The 21,667-nt window shown below is 40.2% G+C and overlaps 1 pseudogene; it reads left to right on the forward strand.

The window, feature by feature from the left end:
- The first annotated feature begins 9,053 nt into the window (after positions 1-9,053).
- LOC126591243 (uncharacterized) lies at positions 9,054-10,176 on the forward strand (annotated as a pseudogene).
- The last annotated feature ends 11,491 nt before the right edge of the window (positions 10,177-21,667 follow it).

The following is a 21,667-nucleotide window of genomic DNA, read 5'->3' on the forward strand; positions in this document are numbered from 1 at the left end:
CTAGATACCAAAGAAGGAGAGTTGGATATCTATAAACTATCTAGAGCAAGGGAAAAGAAGACAAGGGACCTAAACCAAGTGAGGTGCATCAAGGATGAGGATGGAAAGGTTCTTGCTACAGAGAACGCGGTTAAAGACAGATGGAGAGGTTATTTTCATAATCTTTTCAATGAAGGACATGAAATGAGTGCTTCTTTAGGGGAGTTGAGTAACTCAGAAGAGTGTAGAAACTACTCTTTTTATCGTCGAATCCGGAAGGAAGAAGTGGTTGTAGCTTTGAAGAAGATGAAGCATAAAAAAGCAATAGGCCCAGACGATATACCAATCGAAGTGTGGAAACTTTTGGGAGAGACAGGTATAACATGGCTCACTGACCTTTTCAATAGGATTTTGAAAACGAAGAAGATGCCAAATGAGTGGCGAATGAGCACTTTGGTGCCTATCTACAAGAATAAGGGCGACGTACAAAATTGCATGAACTATAGGGGTATTAAGCTAATGAGTCATACAATGAAGCTCTGGGAGAGAGTCATTGAGCATAGATTGAGGCAAGAGACACGGGTTTCGGACAACCAATTCGGGTTCATGCCAGGGCGCTCAACCATGGAGGCAATCTATCTCTTACGAAGATTGATGGAAAGATATAGAGATGGGAAAAAGGATTTACACATGGTCTTTATAGATTTGGAAAAAGCGTATGATAGGGTCCCAAGAGACATTATTTGGAGGATTTTAGAGAAGAAAGGAGTACGAGTAGCATATATCCAAGCTATAAAGGATATGTATGAAGGAGCAAAGACTGCCGTAAGAACTCATGAAGGACAAACCGAAAGCTTTCCCATAACTGTAGGATTACATCAAGGCTCATCCTTAAGTCCTTACCTTTTTGCGTTGGTAATGGATGAGTTAACACGACATATTCAAGATGATATTCCTTGGTGTATGCTTTTCGCAGACGATATAGTGTTGATAGATGAAACTCAGGAAGGGGTAAATGCAAAGCTTAACCTTTGGAGAGAAGTGTTGGAATCTAAAGGTCTTCGCCTAAGCCGATCAAAGACAGAATATATGGAGTGCAAGTTCAGTGCAAATGGAGGCCAAAACGAGTTAGGGGTGAGGATCGGAGATCAAGAAATACCAAAGAGCGACCGTTTTCGTTACCTAGGATCTATCTTGCAAAAGAACGGAGAATTAGATGGAGATCTCAACCATAGAATACAAGCTGGATGGATGAAGTGGAAGAGTGCATCCGGCGTGTTGTGTGACCGCCGTATGCCACTGAAGCTCAAGGGAAAATTTTATAGGACGGCAATAAGGCCGGCGATGCTGTATGGCACAGAATGTTGGGCGGTGAAACATCAACACGTACACAAAATGGGTGTAGCGGAGATGAGGATGCTTCGTTGGATGTGTGGGCACACGAGAAAGGATAAGATTAGGAATGAGGATATCCGGGGTAAAGTAGGAGTAGCCGAAATTGAAGGAAAGATGAGAGAAAATCGGTTACGGTGGTTTGGACATGTGCAAAGAAGGCCTACTGACGTTCCGATTAGAAGATGCGACTATGGGACAGAGGTTCAGGGCCGAAGGGGTAGAGGAAGACCTAGGAAAACTTTGGAAGAGACTCTAAGAAAAGACTTAGAGTACTTGGATCTAACGAAGGACATGACACAGGATCGAGCACAATGGCGTTCTAAGATTCATATAGCCGATCCCACTCAGTGACTTGGATTTTCCAAGTCTCCAACCGAGAAGTTTTCCTCACTCGGGAAATTAAGGGAACACTACCCCAACCTACATGCTCCACTCAGAAAGCTTCAACATACAAGCTTTAACAAAAGAAAATTCAAAGAACTTAGCGAAGAAGGCTTTGGTGTATTTAACACAATACGTTGAAATGAAGGAAAGCTTATTTATTGATATCCCCGATAAGCTACAAATATGTACATATACATGAGTCAAAATAAGCACACAAGAGGGAGCCTTCACAAAGGTTGCTTAGGAGAAGTCTCAGCAGTCGGTAGAGCCCCAGAAAGAGAAGGCACCGGAGGGGGATCATTTGGAGCCTCAGTACTGGACAGAACCCTAGAAGGAGGAGGCATCAGAGGTTGATCATTTGGAGCTTCATTACGCGGTACAGCCCCAGAAGACGAAGGCAATAAATGCCTTTGGAACAAACCCACAAATCTCTGATGATCAAGTAAAACCTGACCATCAGTTTCCTTCATCTGGTCAAGCTTCCTCTTCATGTTTGTAGCATAGTCATGTGCGAGCCGGTGCAACTGTTTATTCTCATGCTTGAGCCCTCTAATCTCCTGTTTGAGACTCATCACTTCAGCCGCCAATGATTCAACTTGGCGGGTTCGAGCAAATAGGCGTTGGGCCATATTAGACACAGAACCTGCACACTGAACACTGAGAGCCAGCGAATCCTTAACAGCTAACTCATCAGACCGTTTGGAAAGTAGTCTGTTATCTTTGGGAGTGAGAAGGTTCCTGGCCACCACCGCAGCGGTCATATCATTCTTCATCACGGAATCCCCAACGGTAAGAGGACCAGTAGGGGAGACGAAGGATGGGCGCCATATGTTGTCTGGAGAAGGCGGGGCTGCCTCTTCAACAAGGTTCAAGTCAAAACGACGGTCGGAGGGGCCAGACATTTTCAAAGGTGTTGAAGAGAGAAGAGGTCGGACAAATCAAGATCTTAGAAGTGCAAGAATGAAGCTTCTACTGGTGGAGATTCAAGTGTGCTTTGGAACTTAATGCCAGCCCCTATAAAAATCTGCACTCGACGAAGCTTCAGAAATCGAAGAGGCGCCTGCTCAGAAATCGAAGAGGCGTTTGCTTTCTCAAAAGCTGGGCTGCTTAGAGATCACGAGGGTTGATCTCAGAAATCGAAGAGGCGTTTGCTTTCTCAAAAGTTGGGCTGCTCAAAGACCACGAAGGCCGATCTCAAAAATCGAAGAGGCGCTCGCATTCTCAAAAGCTGGGCTCCCCAGAGACCACGAGGGCCGATCTCAGAAATCGAAGAGGCACCTACTTTTCCAGCCTTTTCCAGCCTTGTCAGCACCTGTCACACGCACACTCAGTTTTGCGAAAATTATGGGCATTCTGTCAAAGACTTCTGGGGAAGTAGAAAACACATGAATCTTACTGTTCAATCACCCACTTCCCACACGCAACAATAGCTCATGGGTACCATAGATAACTTTGCCAAAGTTCTCTGCCAAAGTTGAGCACGTGAAGCTTGCAGCTCCCACTACATCGCTCTGACCAAGAAGGGTAAAAGAATAGCAAAGAAACAGCACTAACAAAGTTTAGACCCATAAATTTTGAAGGTCTAGCTACCATATTATTACCCACAAGGGTAAAGGAACAGTACCACTGCTGGATAATTGGAAAGTCCCTGTGTGTCAACCTCTGTGCTTCGTGGCAAGGTAGACTAGCAAACATGCCCAACCTTTACTCACATTCGAGAAAACACTCCCAATAAGATTGCTTGCTCCAAAATCGAAGAGGCACCGTCCTCCGAATCTCGAGAGCCAGACTCCCAACATGACTACTTTCTTAAAAATCGAAGAGAGGGTAAAGGAACAGTACCATTGCTGGATAATTGGAAAGTCCCTGTGTGTCAACCTCTGTGCTTCGTGGCAAGGTAGACTAGCAAACATGCCCAACCTTTACTCACATTCGAGAAAACACTCCCAACAAGATTGCTTGCTCCAAAATCGAAGAGGCACCGCCCTCCGAATCTCGAGAGCCAGACTCCCAACATGATTACTTTCTCAAAAATCGAAGAGACACTGCTCCCCGAATCTTGAGAGCCAGACCCCCAGCATGATTGCTTTCTCAAAAATCGATGAGGCATCGTTCTCCGAATCAATCGAAGAGGCGCTCGCTTTCTCAAAAGCTGGGCTGCTCAGAGACCACGAGGGCCGATCTCAGAAATCGAAGAGGCACCTACTTTTCTAGCCTTGTCAGCACCTGTCACACGCACACTCAGCTTTGCAGAAATTATGGGCATTCTGTCGAAGACTTCTGGTGAAGTAGAAAGCACATGAATCTTACTGTTCAATCACCCACTTCCCACACGCAACAATAACTCATGGGTACCACAAATAACTTTGCCAAAGTTCTCTGCCAAAGTTGAGCACGTGAAGCTTGCAGCTCCCACTACATCGCTCTGACCAAGAAAGGTAAAAGAATAGCAAAGAAACAGCACTAACAAAAGTTTAGACACATAAATTTTGAAGGTCTAGCTACCATATTATTACCCACAAGGGTAAAGGAACAGTACCACTGCTGGATAATTGGAAAGTCCCTGTGTGTCAACCTCTGTGCTTCGTGGCAAGGTAGACTAGCAAACATGCCCAACCTTTACTCACATTCGAGAAAACACTCCCAATAAGATTGCTTGCTCCAAAATCGAAGAGGCACCGTCCTCCGAATCTCGAGAGCCAGACTCCCAACATGACTACTTTCTCAAAATCGAAGAGAGGGTAAAGGAACAGTACCATTGCTGGATAATTGGAAAGTCCCTATGTGTCAACCTTTGTGCTTCGTGGCAAGGTAGACTAGCAAACATGCCCAACCTTTACTCACATTCGAGACAACACTCCCAATAAGATTGCTTGCTCCAAAATCGAAGAGGCACCGCCCTCCGAATCTCGAGAGCCAGACTCCCAACATGATTACTTCCTCAAAAATCGAAGAGACACTGCTCTCCGAATCTCGAGAGTCATACCCCCAGCATAATTGCTTTCTCAAAAATCGAAGAGGCATCGTTCTCCGAATCTCGAGAGCCAGATACCACAGACCACTTTTTCAAAGTGCTCTGACAGAGTTAAAACATGTGAAACTGGCAGCTCCTACTACCGTGCTATGACCAAGCAGGGTAAAGGAATAGCATTACTACTTGTTGTTAGGGAGACTCCTATATATGTCGACCTCCATCCCCAACGGACAGGCAGACTTGCAAAAATGCTCAACCTTCATCATATCTGAGAGGGCACTCCCAACGAAGCCTTTCGAAATATTCAGCTTTCTTTCCCCCCGATAATACCTCTGCAAACAAGCTATACTAGAGCAAGAATATCTCATATCATCAGGGTTAAAAGCAAGAGTATCCCATATCATGCTTTTTCCCTGTCTTTTCTTTTGGCCTTGTTTTTACCTGCAAGACAAGGAGAAAGAGAGCAATCAGTCAACACTTGGAATCAAGCTTCCAGCCAGGAACTGACTGCCTGGAACCCCTTACCTGATTACTTACCTGGCATTGCTCTCGAGTACTCATCTTCAACATCTTATGTTTCCAGGGAAGATTCCGCATCTGCTTGAGGAACAGATAGGGCAAGTGCGAAGGATACAAGGAAGCATGTGGAGACAAGCGTAACAGCACACGTGCCGATACATTCATTACTCTGTCAAAAGCAAAAGTATCTCATATCAGCAGGGTGGAACGTACTCTAGATTTGATGGACTTGTTTTGACCCTCAAATTCTTCAGTCGGCCTTATACTCTGGAGGAAACCAGAAAACCCTCCAGCTCAGTTCAAGAATAAGCCTGTGGAAAGTTACTTCTTCAAAAGCAAAAGTATCTCATATCATCTCTTCTCATTTTTCTTCTTTTTATCCTTCATGCTGCTGCAAGATGGGGAGAAGGTGAACAATCAGTCGGAGCTCTGATTGCTTACCTTGTCTGTCACCTCTTTCAGCAGACCCCCTAGCTCGGCGACTTGGGGGACTCCTACTACATGGTTTGTATCGCGCTTGACCAAGCCTGAAACTACAAGTAAGCTTCAAGTGAAATTGATACATTACCTTGTGCATCTCCACCAGTTAAAGATACCACCCCTGGATGGAGGAAGAGTACTTCCAGAGAAGATGCCACATCTACCTATGAGACAGATAAGGCAAGTCAAGACGACACCACACTCCGATACTTAGAAGTTTCGTGATTACGAGATCATTCTCCCACAATATTTCCTAATGTCATTTGTACTAAATCATTCACTTGTACTCACTAAATGAGAGCTTGAACCTATGTACTTGTGTAAACCCTTCACAATTAATGAGAACTCTTCTATTCCGTGGACGTAGCCAATCTGGGTGAACCACGTACATCTTGTGTTTGCTTTCCTATCTCTATCCATTTATATACTTATCCACACTAATGACCGGAGCAATCTAGCGAAGATCACAAAAAGCGATCGTTTTCGCTACCTAGGATCTATCTTGCAAGAGAACGGAGAATTAGATGGAGATCTCAACCATAGAATACGAGTTGGATGGAAAGAGTGCATCCGGCGTGTTGTGTGACCGTCGTAGGCCACTGAAGCTCAAGGGAAAATTTTATAGGACGGCAATAAGGCTAGCGATGTTGTATGGCACAGAATGTTGGGTGGTGAAGCATCAACACGTACACAAAATGGGTGTAGCGGAGATGAGGGTGCTTCGTGGGATGTGTGGGCACACGAGAAAGGATAAGATTGGGAATGAGGATATCCGAGGTAAAGTAGGAGTAGCCGAAATTGTAGGAAATATGAGAGAAAATCGGCTCCGGTGATTTTGAACATGTGCAAAGAAGGCCGACTGACGCTCCGGTTCGAAGATGTGACTACGGGACAGAGGTTCAGGGCCGAAGGGGTAGAGGAAGACCTAGGACAACTTTGGAAGAGACTCTAAGAAAAGACTTAGAGTACTTGGATCTAACGGAGGACATGACACAAAACCGAGCGCAATGGCGTTCTAGGATTCATATAGCCGACCCCACTTAGTGGAAAAAGGCTTTGTTGTTGTTGTTGTTGTCAGTTTCGGTACTCTAACGAACCGTACCGAACTGAGCCCAACCCTAGTTGCAAGGAGATACTCATTAGATTTATTAACCAAAAACGAGATGCTTGTTTGCAATTTGCAAACCAACAGTTGGTGAAGTATATCACCATATGAGAGAATATCTAGATCAAGTTGGAGGAGACAAAGAAAGCTGACAGGTCAACTTGAGTTTGATTCCAAAGAAAAGTTGCATGTAAAAGGTGTCCAAACCGCTCCACGTGTCTCTCGCATAGGTGCTCCTTCCCATAATATCAATTTTGACACTGAATCAACCGCTACCATAGTTGAGGAAGAATAATATATATAAAGTGGAAAACAAAACACCAAAACATAGCAAAGCCAGCAACAATGTTGATCATAGCAAGAAGAGCTGTTGCCTCTAAACCTTTGATTCAACCCTCCGGCGGATACTCCAAGAATTGGTTCTCAACCACCGAGCTTTATTTTCTCAAGTTATGATATTGACACTACACATCAACCTAATCAAAATATCAAACCAATAAGAGCAATTTATGTGACACTGGGACATTAATATTGTGGTGTTATGTGGTCTTCTGTTACGTAGAGAAACATTTATACATCTATTCGTGTCATAGAAACTTTGGAGATTAGAATATGTTATTAGCGCTTCATATTGATAGTCGGACGTAAAATATGTGACAAAAATAACATGGTTTTTCAATCTTGTTATTATTATTATTTTGGTTCAAGAATTTTGTCATGTGTTTATGGGTCTCAATTTTCAGGGTGCCAATGCAGTGGCAGATGCAAGAGAAAGTGGGGGTGAAGTTAGTGGAACATCGGGCTTGCCTTTCTCGGCAAAGGAGACGGTGAAGGAATATGAAGCGAAGCATCAAGGTCTAGCCATGACGAGTGACCCTGCAAAAGAGATGGACCTGTGAAAGCTACTGAGATGGCAGAAACTGTGGGAGAAAGAGCCAAGCTCACCATGGATGGTGCGTGGAAGGCAAGTAAGGAGACTGCCGAAGAGATCAAAGACCGAGCGGGCATCGGGCAAAGATCGTCATCGTGATCCGGCCCGTCCAAGGGCCAATTGATGATCTGAGAAGCCATGGTGTAGGTTACAGGTATGATGTGTGAAAATTTAAGGGAGTTTATGGGTTGCTCTCTATGTATACGTATATCTGTTATTGTAGGAAGTGAACGTAAGGTGGTGCACTTCCAGTATTGTACTGCAATCTCAAATATTTTTTTTTTAGGCATTTTTTGTTCTCCTTTTTTTTTTCTTTTTAAACAATGAGCAATCTCATCCTCTAGATAGAGCTTGTAAATCTATAATATGTTTGGATTTATAGTTGTTGTCCATTCTAGTAAGCAGTGGACAAGTTGTTTATTTTAGTTGACTAATTCTCTTACATTCTTCTAAATAACAAAGGATAATATATACTTGATTCGGGGTTTACATATTTTTTCTTTTGTAAACAATGTATCTTCACTATATTAATTTTCATTTTCATTCCCATCCCTACGGGGATGGTTTTATTTTTTAGGCTTCATTTATTTGACTTTTCAAAAAATTCTTCTTTTAAATGATAAAAAATAAAGGCTTATTATATTAACACCCCACAAATTGTTGAATAAACTTCACATACTAAATACACCTTGTTAGTACCATATGATATTGGGTCTCGTTACTTGGGCTTCCATACATTGAGCCCATGATCTATGTAAAAGGGGAGGAGCCCTTAGTCTATAAAAGAGACTCCTCACCCTCACAATCCTCAAGCCTCACATCCCCAAACAGAGGCTCTCATACTTAGAGCATCCTTTTCTCAACTCTTTTCCTCTGTGAACCCAACAGAGGGCAATATCCTTACAAACACAACAACACTTTGTAATCCATACATACAATTACAGAGGAATAATATCAACATCAGTGTGGACGTAGCCCAAACATTGTGGTGAACCACGATACATCTTGTGTTCTTTACTTTTTTGCAGATTCACGGTCAGATTTACGTTGTTCCAAGACCCCCTCCAGTTTTGTGCATCAACATTTGGCGTTGTCTATGGGAATCGACACGAAAAGCTATGTCGGTTCTCACTCAAATTTTCACCTCAGCCGTGAATCTATAGAAACCTAGAACCTCCCCCTTGGGCTTTTCCAGAAAACCTTCGCAAATCTCTCTCTCTCATCAGCCACTCTCCCTCTCTAGAAAATCCGAAAAGAGCTCCCAGTTCTCCTGCAAGCTTTTTTAGATGAACATGGAGGCACAGAAGCACTTACATGAGCTGCTAAGAGAAGACTAGGAGCCGTTTCTGCTCAAGAACTACATTGCCGATAAACGCTGCCAGCTGAAAAGTGCTTCTACCAAGAGCCAACAAAACTTACAGGTTAAAAAACGCAGACCCATCTCCCAAGTTTCAAACTTTCCCGGCAATCTCTGCAAAAACGCCTGCTTTTTCTCCTTCAAAGACTCGCCGAACCTCAGGAAATCCCTGCTCTTTGACTTCTCATCGTCAGCGGCCAAAAGCCCATGTAAAAGCCCCAATGCCATCTTCCTCCAAATTCCAAACAGAACCGCCGCCCTGCTCGTGGAAGCTGTTATAGGATTCAGAAGCAGTCGACGAATTCTAAACCAAAAACCCAGAACAAAAATCAAGGGTTCGGGCTATTCGGGTTGTTTTTGAAGAGGTTAACAAATCGGAATCGGACCCGAAGGCGGGAAGTCCACGGTGAAGATGGGGTTCAGGTCTCGATGAATGACATTCTCCGGTGGGATTCGTCAGTCGGGAGGAGAAAGATTTCTTCCGATTAGGTGGAGGAAAAGGTTGAGTCTTGTTTGGAAGTTGAGGACAAAAGTGCTTCTCTGATAAGCACTAGGAGGCCCAGCAGTGCGGTCTGGTCCGAAACCAATGAAGCCACTTCAAGCAGCTGCAGCCAGTTTGAGGAGGACACAACCGATACAAATTATGCTTGTAATTATGAAAAGCTTAATGTTTTTTGCGAAAACCCTTTCCGTTTCGTCCTCAAACCAACCTCCTCTCCATCTGGCAGCCGGGCGCCGGAGTTCACGTCGCTGGTGACGTCCCCTAGTCGCCACAAACAAGAGGCAGATTCGAGGACAGTGTTTTGGTCTCTCATCAGCCCAAGGTTAGTGACCGAAGCTCGTCCATGTCCATGCAAATGGCGTGGCTTATGGAGCTTCTGAAGAGCAATTTGGAAGCCAAGTCAAAGATTTACAGGGACTCCGCTTTGTGCTATGTTTTCATGATGAACAATGGGAGGTACATTGTGCAGAAAGTGAAAGACAGCGAGTTGGGATTGTTATTGGACGATGATTGGATCCAAAAACACATTGCGAAAGTTCGGCAGTACCATGCGCAATATACAGAAAAGCATTGAAGGAGATAAGATTCTTTTTTCTTTATTATTTTACTTTATCATTATTACTTCCCTAGCTACCAGGTAATGATGAAATTTTCATGATACAACTCACTACTCGATCAGTCTCAGGGATCATTGTAAACCATCAAATAGCTCAACCACTCCCACAAAAGAAAAAGAAAAAGGATGTTTGGAGAAAAGCAGAAAGAAAAGCAGAAAACAAAAGAAGATAAAAAGAAGCAAACATAATTGTGGTGGTAATGGCATGCAGAAAAGGGAATTATGGGCGTGACCCATTGAGCAGAGAGTCGGATTTATTTTTGAATGATGTGATTTGTTTTTCTTATCCTTTGGAGACATTTGTATAACCCCAACAGAGGGTAATCATAAATAAAGAAAGAAGACAGCATGCCAAAAAAAAAAAAAAAAAAAAACAGGGCCAAAATGTCGGCAAGCCCACAAGCCTAAAATAGTGGGTTGGAATGTTATGTGGAGGGCGAAGGCCCATATGCCCAAAAGAGCCAGGCCCTATGATTTCAAACTCCAACCTCCACCCCTCCATTTAAGGTTCACCCTCTATTATCACCAACCAGGTGATCAAAAGTATGTCCAGTACTCCAAAATTATTCGGCAGCCTGCCGCTATTATCACCCACTAGGTGATCAAAAGTACGTCCAGTACTCCAAAATTATTTGGCAGCCTGCCGCTATTATCACCCAATAGGTAATCAAAAGTACGTCCAGTACTCCAAAATTATACATGAGCATCACTCATGTCATTCGTACATAAACATTCATGAGCATCACTCATGTCAATCATACATAAACATTCATGACCATCATTCATGTCAACATTCATGAGCATCACTCATGTCAACATCCATGAGCATCACTCATGTCAACATCCATGAGCATCACTCATGTCAATCAAAATAAACATTCATGAGCATCATTCATGTCAATCAGCTTTGAAAGCTTCATTTACAGAGCTCCAGCTTCGAGAGCTCCAGCTTCAAAAGCTTCATTTACAAAAGCTCCAACTTCAAAGCTTCACTTGCAAAGCTTCACCTACAAAGCTTCAGTGTCGGGTATACAAATAATGCCTCCGAACAATCGCCACTTCGGCCCATACATGGATTCAATTTGAAGTCTCTAGCCAACAGACTCTATTGACTGAAGACTTGGGGGACTACACTATGTACCATATATTGGGCTTCCGCAACTGGGCCTCATGAAAAATACTTGGGGGACTTAGCCCATTATTTATGTACTGAGGAGTGAACCCTTATTCTATAAAAGGGACTCCCTCACTTTCATTAGAGAGCACCCATTATTCATGTATTGATGAGCGAACCCTTATTTTATAAAAGGGACTCATTCACCTTTATTAGAGAGAGACTCTTAGCCCATCAATTATGTATTGAGGAGCGAACCCTTATTCTATAAAAGGGACTCCCTCACCTTCATTAGAGAGCATCACCACCTGCTGAGCAACCGCCTTGCCACGAGCATCACTCTTAACCCATCACTTATGTATTGAAGAGCGAGCCCTTATTTTATAAAAGGGACTCCCTCACCATCATTAGAGAGCATCGCCGCCTGCTGAGCAACCGCCTCGCCGCGAGCATTAACTCTAGCCCATCATTTATGTATTGAGGAGCAATCTCTTATTCTATAAAAGGGACTCCCTCACCTTCAACGCCACAAGCCGAGCCAAACAAGGCAACATAAGCCACAAGCCGAGCACCCTCGCAACATGTGCTACTTTTAGTTGAGCATCATTTCACATTGAACACTGCCTCATATCGAGTACTAGTTCTAGACGACATCTAGTTACTTCGGCCCACACATAGACTGAATTTCAAGTCTCCAGCCAAAAGACTCTTTTGACTGAAGACTTGGGGGACAACTGTTAGTACCATATTATATTGGGCCTTGTTACTTGGGCTTCCAGACATTGAGCCCATGAGGAGCTCTTAGTCTATAAAAGGGACTTATCACCCTCACAATCCTCAAGCCTCATATCCCCAAACAGAGGCTCTCATATTCAGAGCCTCCCTCTCTCAACTCTCTTCCTCTGTGAACCCAACAGAGGGCAATATCCTCACAAACACAACAACACTTTGTAATCCATACATACAGTTACAAAGGAATAATATCAACATCAGTGTGGACGTAGCCCAAACATTGGGGTGAACCACGATACATCTTGTGTTTTTTACTTTCTTGCAAATTCATGGTCGGATTTACATTGTTCCAAGACCCCTCTGGTTTTGTGCATCAACACACCTCATATTTGCTTTTTCAATGAAAAATTATCTTAATATACCCCACATACTTCCCTATAATATCTTCACACCTCACATTCTCAATATACACCTTACATTTTCTACATGCACCCCATCTTTTCTGTACACCCACATTTCTCAAATCTTATAAAGCTTTTAATTTGGACAAAAAATGCCGACTGGAATTTTAACAAAAGATGCCGCCTAAGATTTAAAGCATATGTGGGTTGTTTTCAATTCCACCATTTAAACCCATGTCGTTTGTTTTTAATATTTGGCGGTAATTTTAGGTGTTTAATTCTTCATGTAATCCTTGTGATCTCTAAACAATGAATACGAACATAGAAGCTTGAATAACGGAACAAAATCAAGATTAAATAATTATCGATGAATTCAAAATCACTAAAACAATAAAAAAAATATGAAGTCTTACCTCATGTGAAGCTTCCGAAACATCGATTTCGTGTTTCATTAGTCAAAAATAATTTTTCTCAATCAACATGTTTGTAGTTTCATTGGTTGGAGGGATTTTGATAGTTGAAGAAGATAAATAATACATTAAAAGTGATCTGGGATGTATTTAGAAATTTTTTATTTTTTTTAAACCTAATAAGGTCAAAATTGTCATTGCATAGTAAGGTAAATAAATTATTTAATATTAAATTTTAATGTGGGGTGCATTGAATATTTTGTGGGATGCTAATATAAAAAGCCAAAATAAATAAACTGAGTATCAAATAACATACTTAGGAAATTTTTATTTATTTATTTGACATATCTTCGTAGTTATAAATGTCGTATTCAAATAATTTTTTTTTTTAAGAATCTTACATCACAAGAGTAAAAAAAATTTCGGTACACTTATGTTTTTGCATATTTTCTTATTTATCACTAATTCACTACAATATATTTAGGTACGGACATTTCGGTACACTAATTTAGTAAAATATATTATGATACGGACATTTAGGTACACTATCAGAGAAAGTAAAATAAATATAATGAATTAAAATGTGTATAATAATAAATAATTTTAATTTTAATGTAATGACATTAAATAAGATATCTATTAAATATTAAAACAAAAATATAATATAAATTTGAATTAAGTACATATTAGAGAATTAAAATCAATATCCAATCTAGCATTAGGTTTTTATTGAATTTTAATCTTCTTCAAGGATTAAAGTTCAAAAAACCCCTTCTTATATTACCCGCAACTATCTTGAACCAATTGTGGATGTCTTCCCTGCGCATGGCTTGACGGTGTTGGAACCAGAGGTTTGACGGTCAAGTTAGATCAAATTAGTACAACAGTTTGGGTGAGACAAGCCCTCGCTCTTATTAAAAGAAAAAAATTTGGAGTCAGAACGGCATGTCGAACTGAAATCGTTGATTTTAGAAAGAAAACCACCGTCAAGTCAGCAATACGCTATGCTTAACTTGCTACATTCCGGATACGACACTACATTAAGGGTGAGCATTCAGACACTCAAACGGAGATCGTCACCGTCGCCGTCCACAAGCAGAAGAAATGGAAAGAGACTCAGGCGGAGAATCACCTAAATATCCCATCACGTCGAAGGAATTGGACACTGGTGCAAATTCTGCACAAGGTGTCCGGCAAAGGAGAAGGTTGGTGTGGGGCACTCTAGTGCGATTTCAAACACTCAAACCACATGGTGAGTATTTGAACGAAGGGCTCTTACCATCAGCAAGCATTAGATGAGCAAGTGTTGGAACCAAATTCGCCATCCGTCAGTTAATTTTCTCTTTTATTGCACCTATTTTACCTTTCCACAATTGTTGAGAATTATCGTGTTAACTACTTCATAATAATTTGTGTGGAGATTTTTCATTGCACGAGTACCAGTAACTCAAACTTAAAAGCAGAATTTTATGATAAAATAATGAAAACAAAGGGAGTAAAAGTGGCAATTTATGAGAAAATCAATGGATACAGAGAGAGGAGAGTGATAAATTTGAGAGACTTACAGGTCCGGTGGCTCCCGAACTTTGCTGCTTCAGACTGAAAAAAGAAAATAGAACTACAGCTCCAAGTTTTATGACCTACAATCTCAAACCTAAAAGGCTTATTAACTGACTTATGTCACAATCTTAACACTGCCATGTACTTAGTGAAGTTGTTAGTAAATTGGTTGAGTGCGGTGAGTTGGTTAGAAGTTAGCTCACTTAAGAGGTTAAGATTACCACTTTACTATAAAGTGTCGACAGTGTTTTTTGTGATAGTGAATAGTGAAATTTTTTTTGGGTGCTCCAGAGTATTCGATATTCCATATGTGTTTACTGCTAGATTTTAATTTTTATGTTTTTAAACAAAGATCTAACGGTTAAAACACTTAAGAGTCCTAATTATTCCGGAGCACTCAAGAAAATCCCATGAATAGTGATTCATTAATAGATACTGCAAAAATTTCTCTCCCATTTCATCTTTCTCTCTGTGTATTTTCTTAGCTTTTCTCCCTTTTTTTAGAACACCTCGACAGTACGAGGGGAATTTTATTGATAACGAAAAAAGAGGTACACCTAGTCAGGGAGAAGATAAACCTAACCTCTCATAATACAAGAAAGAATGATAATAAAAAAATACATGAAAAAGAAGGGGGACATAAACCTTACCATTCTAGAAATAAAAACAACAAAGTTACAAGGAAAAGAGAGGGGAACATGAAACCTAACACCTCTAAAGACGAACCTAAAGGTCTAAATCTGCAAAACAGAGCAATTCACATCACAAGGTTAAGAAAAAAAAATCAAAAAATGAGACAAACCTGTATGCCGAGATGCATATTAAGTTGAGAAGCGGAACCCAGGAAAGCCAAAATAATCTGAAAACAAAGTAGAAGCGGAACCCAGGAAAGCCAAAAAAGTCTGAAAACAAAGTAGCTCGAATCACCAATGGAGGGGAATCCTGTCATACCGAAGTTGGAGAAGACAAGCCTATGTTTGCAAAATTGTCCGCAACCACATTGCCTTTGAGATATATGTGAGAGGCCAGTGGCAAATCAAAAAAAAATATTGGGAGGTCACGTATAAAATTCGCAAATATTTTTTCGACAAATAAATAGCCTTAGAAATAAAATCATAACTCCAAAATTCATAAAATAACATTACAAACTACAATTGTTTATCCACGACGCGGTTTCATATTTTGAAAATGTATTAACTTCATTATTTATAAAGGAAAATTGAAATTTTAAAGATCTAGAATTTGGGCTGGGATTGATAGAAATTATGATTAAAGACTTGGGTTTATATATGTCTAGACTAGAAGGTTTAGTAATTTTTTATTTTTTCAAGTGGTCAGGTCTTATTGTTAAGAGAGCATATAAATTGACCTAGTTGTGCCGCATAGCAGCAGCAAAAGTGACTTTGTCTTGGCAGCAGAAGAGACTTAGTATCAGCAGCGAAGGAGCTGCGCGCTGCATATAATGCCTTACCCTGCCCAATGTTCATTGAGGCATTTCATCAAGCGGTTAGAGGGCATATCTCAAGGACAGTTCTAAGCTTCAAAGGGGCAACACTTAGATCTCCCATGGAGGTTTGCAAAAGTTGGAAGGATCGGCTGACCCATTCCGCCCCTGTTTGGATCCGCCAGTGTCAGAGGTGTAAAAAGTCATATTTCGAATGCGGTCCAAACAAATAGACCACTACGTACGAAGAGGTCAAGGAGGATCAAAATCAATCGATTAGAGACCAGAAATAACACTAGAAGATTCACTTTCCTGTCAAAGACAATGTTAAAATATAATGAAAACCTTGTTGAGAAAAAATAAACAAATTAATTTAAAACTCACACGTTCATTTTGAGAACTAGATAATATTTTTTAATGAAAACAAATAAAAACAAGTAAATATGTTGTCAAAGTGAATTTCTTATATTCAATTATATTGTGTGATCGCGAAACTGAACTAAATCACATAAAACATCAGCTATAATTTAATTACCAGTCTCGACCGTGATGCTATTTATGAGAGTTAAATATAATACTTTCACGTATAATGTAGTGTTTTCAGAATAACTATTTGATAAAATGAAAACAGACTGATTAACAAATGAGCTTTATTAGAAAGGAAAATTTTCACAAATCACTCTTTTCATGTTGGTTTCCTTGTTAATTTATACAAACATGTTCTCTTGATCAGATGGTAGATGATGGTCTCTTAATTTAAAGGCATGTATGGTTACTATAACATTTACATTTTATATTAAAGGGCAAATGAATGAGTGAGTTTTTAACATTTTAAGCTCAATTCTTGATAGCCGATTAAAAAATGTGTCATTATTATTCCTTGATCATCAGATGATGAAAAATTTATGACATTAAATGTATTACAAATCTTTGCCCAAACCGAATTTTCTACTCAATTTTACTATTTACAAGTGCATAAATAAAAATGTCGAATGAGCTTCAGATCGCGTTTATACGTAATATGAGGATGAGAAGAAACTCGTACGAGAAAAAATGTGGATGCATATGAATATGTATGAGAAAGAATATTTAAAAATAGAAGAATTCACTCACATTTCATTCTTGTGGTGGTTAATAAATACATGAAGGATATTGTTTTTATCTCTTATAAACAAACATGCCTTGAAGGAGATTTTTTATTTCTTGAAAAAATAGATTTTATTATAATGTTTACATCTTCTGTAAGAGTATTAAATAGAAATTCTGAACCAATTTCGTTCCAAAGGAATGCACCAACATGCAAGGGGGCAAATGAGACAACTGCGTGGGCAGCAAGATTGCCACCCCGCGGAACAAACCCAAATTTCACATCTTCAATTTGCATAGCTAATGACTCAATATCGAAAAGAAAAGGAGGATATTTTTTACTCGCTTACAAAGCTTATACATCTTTTTTTTATACGAAAACTAATGAAAAAAAACTTGAAAACTTTGAGTTTTAACCAAAATGACAAAAATGTGTTGTAAGTGAATAGTACCAGGAGTGACTTTTTAGATTAAAAATGTCCTTAACGTTAAAAGTGAACAGTACCAAAAGTGTTTCATTAAAACTTCTTTTTTTTTATTTTTTATTTATTGGTGATATAGTTAGATTTACAGTTCGGTTTGAGTTTGACATCAACGAAATCAGAAGGGTTTTACCAAAAATTTTCACCACATGATATTATTCACGTATAACTTCACTCCCTATATGTAGGAATGTCATGATTTATGCATGTAGTTTGGCCTTTCTAGTAGCTTCAACTGCTTAAACTATCACATAGCAGGGCAGATGTTTGCCCAAATCTTGGCTATAACCGGAAGCGGTGGATAAATTCTATGGTAACTCGTACTAATCGTATACAACAAAAAAGATAACAAGTGTCGAACATCTGCAACGCCGCAATGAGAAACGTTGTGCAAGTGTTGCTCAGGGGATGTGCCACTCTGTCACGTGGCCACTGTTTGACATACATATGATCTCTCCAGATATTGGGCACTTAATAGATGAAGAATTCTGCGAACAGATAATTTTTTTTTTCTTTTTTTTTTCTAAGAGAATCAAATTTCATAGCGCGAATCATGGCGGCAACATTGAGAAAGAGAGCTATTGAATTTTGTGAATGATATATTCAACATAAGACAATCAGGTACAAGAGATAGCAAATATATATGTGCTAGAGGGAAGAAAACAAGAATACCTATCCCTCCTTGATTTACGTCTAAAGCTAACAAAAAAAGAACAAATAAGACACATCCCATGAATTAAGGGAATTGACAACAAGACAAATAAGACACATCCTTTGAATTAAGGGAATTGACAACAAGAAACACATCCCTTGTGTCACATCCCGGCCTGGGGCGGATCACTTCCCGGACCCGCTCCACTACCGTAGCACGATATTGTCCGTTTTGGGCCCCGACCACGCCCTCACGGTTTTGTTTCTGGGAACTCACGAGAAACTTCCCAGTGGGTCACCCATCATGGGAGTGCTTTGGCCTCCTTCTCGCTTAACTTCGGAGTTCCTACGAAACCCGAAACCAGTGAGCTCCCAAAAGGCCTCGTGCTAGGTAGGGATGAGAATATACATTTAAGGACCACTCTCATGGGTGATATGGGATGTTACACCTTGAATTAAAGGAATTGACAACACTATCTATCACCCTAAAATTCTTTGTACGGTGAACATGCAACCTAACCTAACAAATAAGACACATCCCTTGAATTAAGGGAATTGACAATAAGACAAATAAGACACATATCTTGAATTAAGGGAATTGACAACAAGAGACACATCCTTGAATTAAGGGAATTAACAACACTATCTATCACCCTAAAATCCTTAGTACGGTGAACATGCAACCTAACCTAACAAATAAGACACATCCCTTGAATTAAGGGAATTGACAACAAGACAAATAAGACACATCATTTGAATTAAGGGAATTGACAACAAGAGACACATCCCTTGAATTAAGGGAATTGACAACACTATCTATCACCTTAAAATCCTTTGTACGGTGAACATGCAACCTAACCTAACCCTAGTTGCCATTCTTTCTTCCAATACTCCCCCTCAAGCTGGATCAAAGGGATTAATTGATCCAAGCTTGAACAAAAGATGCTGAAAAATTAGAGAGGTTAATCCTTTTGTGAAAATATCCGCAAGTTGATCATGACTGCGCGTGTACTGAGTATCGATCACCTTAGACTGAACTTGATTTCTGACGTAATGACAATCAACTTCAATATGTTTAGTTCGCTCATGGAATACAAGATTCAATGCAATGTGCATCGCGGCCTGATTATCACAGTGTAGGGACATGGGTTGTTGATGAGGAAAACCTAAAGCCAACAAAAGGCTTTTGAGACAAATATTCACAAGCAGTTGACGCCATAGCACGATATTCTGCCTCTGCACTAGAACATGCAACAACACTTTGTTTCTTGCTTTTCCAGGTAACTAGGTTGCCTCCCACAAACGTATAAAACCCAGTGGTAGACTTGCGATCGAGAGAATTGCCTGTCCAGTCAGCATCGGTATAGCCTGAGATCTGAGTGTGACTATTGTTGCGCATAAGAATTCCTCTACCAATGGAACCCTTAAGATAACGTAGCACACGATGAACAATCTTCAAATGATCCATGCTTGAAGAGTGCATAAACTGGCTAACAATGCTGACGGCATATGATATATCAGGACGTGTGATAATCAAATAAATGAGTTTGCCAACCATTCTTTGATAGTAACTTAAATTGGGAAGTGGATCACCGCGAGTTTTTAGCTTCAAGTTGCTATCCAAGGGGGTACGAGCAGGCTTGCAATCTGTCATTTTTGCTTCGTGAAGAATATCCATGACATACTTGAGTTGGTTGAGGAAGAAACCCTTGTGAGAGTGTGCCATCTCGATGCCCAAAAAGTATTTGAGAGTGCCAAGATCCTTGATAGCAAACTTGTTGTTGAGATACTGTTTAAGAGCATTAATCTCTGACATATTATCACCTGTCACAATTAGATCATCAACATAAATGAGCACAACTAGTTTACCCACTGAGCTGGAACGAACAAATAGGGAAGAATCCGTAATACTTCGACAAAAACCAACCCTTTCCAGAACATGACTGAGCTTGGCATACCATGCACGTAGACTTTGCTTGAGACCATAAATGGATTTATGGAGTTTGCACACCATTTCTGGATTGTTTAATTGAGGATGACCTCGGGGTAACTTCATGTAAACCTCTTCTTCAAGTTCACCATGCAGGAAAGCATTTTTAACATCCATTTGAAAGAGAGGCCATGCATTGTTAATTGCAACCGACAACAATACTCTAACAGTGTTCATTTTTGCCACCGGAGCAAATGTCTCTTTATAATCGACGCCATAAGTTTGTGTAAAACCTTGAGCAACCAAGCGAGCCATATTCCTTTCGATTGTGCCATATGAATGAAACTTAATTTTGTACACCCAACGACTCCCCACTGCTTTCTTTCCTTTTGGAAGTTTCACTATAGTCCATTTGTTATTTTCATGGAGGGCTTGAAGCTCCTCTGCCATATCATTTCTCCACTCACTGTGAAGATTGGCTTCTTGAAAACTTTGAGGTTCTCGAGCTTCATTAATGGCACTTAGGAATGTAGCAAAAGAAGATGAGACTTTGCTATAGTCAATAACATCAGTCACGGGATACCTGGCAGTGTAGGTCACATAATCATGCAACTTGGATGGAAGTTTCCTCTCTTGTATAGGATTGCGACGAATTGTAGGAGATTGAACTATAGGTATTTGAACAACATCATGGTTGGAAGGATCACTGGAGGGTGCAGTGTGAATCTCCGATGAGGAAGGGGTTTCATCTTCAAGATGTTCCACCGAGTGAAGATTAACATCATCCGGCACATGATCACTAGGAGTGCATGTTGCATCTTCTCCGTTTGGATATGGAAAAGGAAATAAGTCCATCAAATGATCCCCCTGTCTAGAGTAATCGAGTGATTGTGAGAAGTAAGGAACATGTTCTTCAAATTTAACATCCCTTGAAACAACCATTTTTCTAGTTGTTGAATTATAACACTTGTAACCTTTTTGGGTAGATGAATAACCTAGAAAGACACATTTGGCAGCCCTTGGGTCTAGCTTGTCACGATTTTAAGCTTGAATGTGAACAAAGCATGTGCACCCAAAGACTCTCAAATGGGAAAAGTTGATCTTTCTATTTTTCAAGACCTCATAAGGTGATTTAAAATTCAATACTTTACTAGGCAATCTATTGATGAGATATGCCGCAGTAAGAACTCCTCGAGACCAAAACTTCTTAGGCACATTCATGTGAAACATAAGAGCTCTAGTCTTCTCAAGTAGATCTCTATTCTTCCTTTCGGCCACCCCATTTTGTTGAGGTGTTCCAACATAACTTGTTTGGTGTAATATACCATGCGTGCTCAAGTAGTGTGACATGTTATGAGACATATATTCTGTGCCGTTATCTTATCGTAAAATATGAATTTTTGAAGCAAATTGGGTGGCCATAAGTCTATGAAAATCTTGAAAAACTTCCATCACTTCACTTTTAAATTTCAAAAGATACAACCAAGTAATCCTTGTGAAATCATCCACAAAAGTTACAAAATATTTGTATCCATCAAAAGACTCTAGAATTGGTCCCCAAACATCGGAATGCACGATTTCAAAAGGATTACTAGCCCTAGACAAAGAGGAAGTA

This window comes from Malus sylvestris, chromosome 11 (genome assembly GCF_916048215.2).
Source record: "Malus sylvestris chromosome 11, drMalSylv7.2, whole genome shotgun sequence".
Taxonomy (NCBI): domain Eukaryota; kingdom Viridiplantae; phylum Streptophyta; class Magnoliopsida; order Rosales; family Rosaceae; genus Malus; species Malus sylvestris.